Raw genomic sequence first — 4,921 nt, forward strand, 5'->3', positions numbered from 1 at the left:
ACCACTCGCTGCAGAGTTCCCATGATGCTCCACACTCACGTCTGTGTGTGTGTGAGCAACATTTGGTGGAAACTGTGAGTGCATGTGGTCGGCTGGTGGAAACCTTGTGTGTGTGTGTGTGTGTGTGTGTGAGTGTGTACCTCTGAGGATCAGTAACAGGATTAATGATGAGAGCTCGCACTCGTCTACAGAATGTAACACGGTGAAGTCTGGCGCTCTGCGGTCGATGCTGGAGGACAACAACGTTTATAATAATGTAAAAACTTTATTATTGATCCACACGGTTGATCTTAAAATAGACGAGTAAACTTTAAGTTGTGGTCCGTCCTCGCTGTCTTGTGTCCTGTTTTCAGTAGGGGGCGCTATAAGTATGACTGGATGTTTGCATGTAGGTTTGTTCAGGCTCTTTAGGATCAATAAAGTTGTATGTTTGTAGAAACAATAAAGTTTTTTGTAGAGAATGTAAACTGAAGTTGTCATCATCAACTGTTCAGTGGATCAAAGTAAAACAGAGTTACATCGACAGAAGTGACTGCTAAATTTAAAATGGCTGACTTCCTGTCGGGTTTGGGTCCAAGAGGCTTTTTTGTACGTCTGGACGTGATACACATAAATATCTGTAATGTGACACAGGGGAAATTTAAAGGAACATTTTTAGCATTTAGTAAGTAATAATAATTTAAAAAAGCTCTCAATATGATCTCCTCATGTCCTTTCACTTTCTGTCTCTCTCTCTCTCTCTGTCTCTCTCTCTCTGTCTGTCTGTCTCTCTCTCTCTGTCTCTCTCTCTCTCTGTCTGTCTCTCTCTCTCTGTGTGTCTCTCTCTCTCTCTCTGTCTCTCTCCCCCCTCAATTAAAGTCTGTGACGTCACGCGGTCCTCCCTCCGTCTCCAAATTTCCCTGAAGGAGGAAAAACCTCCAGAGAGGAGAGAGGGAGACAGAGAGAGAGAGGGAGAGGGAGAGGACAGAAATCAGACACACAGACTTTCTCTTCTTCTTCCTCCTCCTCTGTTGTTGTTGTTGTTGTTGTTGTTGTTGTGGTTGTGGTTGTGCAGTCATGCTGGACACGCTCACCTTCCTCCTGGAGAAGCTCTTCCTCCTCGCCCACATTAAGCTGTCCAGTCTGCTTCCTCCTCTGGGCGCAGACCGCGGAGAGCCGCCGCTCACCAGGCGCTGTGACCGGGACGAGTCTCCTGCGCAGCCCGCCGCAGCTCCGCAGAAGTTCCAGCGGGGAGACCTGCTGGAGGTTCCCCGGACTCTCTTCACCCACTTCGGCATCTACCTGGGCGACAACCGGGTGGCGCACCTCATCCCGGACATCCTGCCGGTGCTGACCGCCGACAGCCGGCAGATCCAGGAGATGGTGACCAACACGCGGCTGCTGCTCGGGGTGCTCTCCAAGCGCGCCAGCATCCGGGTGGACTCGGTGGAGGTTCGCGTACGGAGCCGGATCCTACTCTAACGCCATGGACCGCGCCGTGCGCCGGAGCCCGCTGACCGGGGAGGAGCCGGCGGGCGGAGCGGCTGGTCGGCGGGGTGTCCTACAGTCTGCTGTGGAACAACTGCGAGCACTTCGTCACGTACTGCCGCTACGGCACCGCGCAGAGCCTCCAGACCGACCAGGTGAGAAGCGCTTTTACGCGCGGGTTTGCAGCCGGATGCTTCGGTGTAGTTTTAGGTCAGATTGAGTTCTGATGTTCACACTGATCCACTTTCATCACAGCAGCTGCGGACCTCTAAAGGATTTAACCGCAGATTATAGCGCCATAACAGATCAATAAACAGATGGAGTGGTGGAACATCGATGTACATTTTGTGCATCGTTACATCCATATTATCGTGGTTCAGTGGGGACGCAAGAATCCGCTTTTACGCACCAGCTGCAGGGGCGGAGCGGGAGGGGTGGGGGGCTTCTGGGGCTATTTCTCTTTATTATTTTTATTATACATTTAAACATTTAATTTACAACCACTCTCCTCTCAAACTGTCGTTAATGGATCTTTGTCCAGTTGCTGCAACTGCAGATTTAATCAAACGTGACACAAACAAACTAAATCTAAGAATATAATTAAATTCAATCACCATGGAAACTATGAGTTGCCTTCAAGTTTTTATCCAATATACAAAAAATCACGACAATTTTAACTTTCTCCTGCAGTTTTATTGCAAAAAAAACCCACCTAAAAACATTGTTTCCTTTTAGAAAAGCTGCTGTGAAATCAGATAAACGGACCGTTCCTGTCGTACGTCCATAACAATCACATTACTTTTGGTTTTTAAAACAAACTTTGCGTCAGTTCCTCTCAGACGCCACTGGAGATAAATGGAGCTCTGTTAGTGGGGAAATATCGCCACCTACAGATCAGCCGTGTCACCGCAGGGAGCAAACTAACTGTTTTATGGACATAAAGTTATTCATGAGGAGAAAACCTCAAATATTTCTGCCTTTTTATGGCCTCAGAAGTGAAAATGAGTCATCTGTAAGAGACTGGTTTCAGAATGATGAACACAAACAGGATGACTGGACAACTATCATGTTTTTACCATGTGCAGAATTTAGGCTTTTCATTATCTCAGAAAGGTTGAAAAACAACAATGTGACAAACAACATTTTAACAAAGTTCTGTTGTTGCTCAAGATATAGAACAACATGTTTGTTTGGTACAGAGCCCCAAAAAAATTCACATTTTTAGGAACTTTTAGTGAAAATTTAATTTGTGATGCCAAAACCACAATGGCCGTAAATCATATCACAATATCTGCCAACATAATCACAATATGATGTTTTTACCATAACGACCATAAATTGGGGGAAATAATGCTCCAAAACTGCCCACAAGGGTTTGTACTGAGCCCCGAATGTTTAGGCAAAACATCTGCCTCCGACCCCGAGTCGCTGTTATGTTCGAAGGCTGCCGACGATCTCGGGGACAGGAGAGTGGCCCCGAATATAAGACCAAATCCTGTCTTTATAAAGAAAGTCAGATTATTTGATAATAATAATGTTGTTTTAACATGAATACGTTTTAAATAAAATCATATTATCAATATATTTTAGAGGAAAAGCAACTGTAGTAACTGAAGTTATTTCTAGTATCCATTAGGATCCTTTTCATAGTGAAGAAATGGTCATAGACTAATTGTAGAAGAGTCTTAAAACAAATCTGCCTGAGAGAATTAAACTGTAGCTTCATGCAAAATGACGACAGGAAACAGTAAAGAGTTGAGACAGTGTTCACTTTTCTGTCTTTAGAGTTAAAAAATGCCATAAAACAACCAAAACGTCACTTTAAACGCAGTCATGAGCCTCTCAGCGGTCGGACATATTTGTTGCAGTCGAGTCTGTTCAGGTACGACGGATCAAAGCGAAGCACTGCAGACTGTTTTTTTTTTAAAACGAGAGGAAAATCTGGGTCGCTCCTCGGAAAAAGTCCTGAGAACAAGAGCCGCATTCAGACCGGAGCCAGAAACCAACCAGCAGCAGCCCAGACCGACGACAAATGATGATGATGGTGATGAAGGAGGGCAGCGGAGCCTCTCAGAGCCCCACTTAGTGCCTCTCGTCTGCTCGCACACAGTCGGGTCACACAGCTGCTCTGGAGGACTCTTATTTTGAAAATGGGTTTAAATCTTTTTAATTTTTTGTATGTTTTCATCCAGATGTTCAGAAAAGTCTTCGAGGATTCTGATAAAAACACTCGTCTTGTTTCGTAGAGTTTTCACTAAAGGAACGCAGTCGCTGCTAACCTCACTGACAGATGTGTTTCCTGCAACCCTTTCACAATAAAAGCCACCACACGTTTGTCCAGCACTTTTATAGTTTCACTGTGACTTCCTGTGATCCGTCTATCTCACCATCAAGCCAGCGTTTATTTTTATCCGCCATGTATCCACCTAATGTGACATGAAGTCGCGTACTAAACTTCTGGAGGTCGTTTTTTCCGATTATTTTGACAGCACATGAATGCAGCATTAGCAGTAAATGAATCCAGGACAATCAATTGATCAGATCAAATCATTCTTGACCTGTAATTTCCCGTCAGTCTCCAGTGGCGGACCCCGACACTAACAGTTACACAGAGAGATAATTTAAGTATAAAAAGGGTTGAAACTTTATTGATTACTTTTCTGAAACAAACCTCCCTAATTCATCCTCCATCTTGTTTTGCAGCAGCCTTCAGTTCCAGCTGAGGGTCAAAGGTGGGGGAGGGGGCGTGAGGGGGTGTGAGGGGGCGTTGCCTGTTTGTCCATTCAGTCTTTGAGCTCCCGCAGCAGAGAGAGTTTCCCCCGATCGAGTTTCACTTCCTGTAATTGCTAACCTAAACATCTGACCTGTCAGCAGTCTGGGAGTCGGCTCCATCCAGGTCCATTAAGGGCGGCGCGCCCAGGAGCCCTAAACAGCGGGGGCCTCAGAGGGGCCCCACAAAAAAACAACAGTCGAGAGTTATAGCTCGGGGGCGGTGGATGCCTCTCAGTAGGAAGCTTCTCACTGAGGGAAGTAGTTGTCGAGGAGAAATCTTTCCTGGCACTTTAAAGCTTTCTTTCCCTGACTTGAATTCGTTAAGGGGTTTTATCTCCAGAAAAACGCTACGGTTGGGCTGTTAGCGGCGATAGTGTAGGCACTTCACTTAGGCCTCTCTGCCTGTAATCTGTGTCTTTTGGAAGATTAAAAAAAAGATTTGCAGCATTCTATCAGGGCCGAGTTAAGACTCCTCCCCGGGGCGGGGCCCCGGGGCAAAAAGTGAGCCTGTGGCCCCCTCTTGCCCCCATTGTACAAAAATAACCTCCTCCAAGCCAGGGACACATTATCACTTCTCATCCTATCAGGGCTGCGAAGTGATGCTAGTACATCTGATAGGACGATACACGGGTCGTCGAGCGGCGGTTTCTTGCTAAACATAGAGAAGCACACCAAACTTGTT

At 46.0% G+C, this 4,921-nt stretch overlaps 1 pseudogene; it reads left to right on the forward strand.

Moving 5' to 3' along the window:
• The first annotated feature begins 873 nt into the window (after positions 1 to 873).
• LOC118337964 lies at positions 874 to 3,713 on the forward strand (annotated as a pseudogene).
• Positions 3,714 to 4,921: the final 1,208 nt, after the last annotated feature.

Source organism: Morone saxatilis, unplaced genomic scaffold (assembly GCF_004916995.1).
Source record: "Morone saxatilis isolate NCDOM2014 unplaced genomic scaffold, NCSU_SB_2.0 Contig4, whole genome shotgun sequence".
NCBI lineage: Eukaryota > Metazoa > Chordata > Actinopteri > Moronidae > Morone > Morone saxatilis.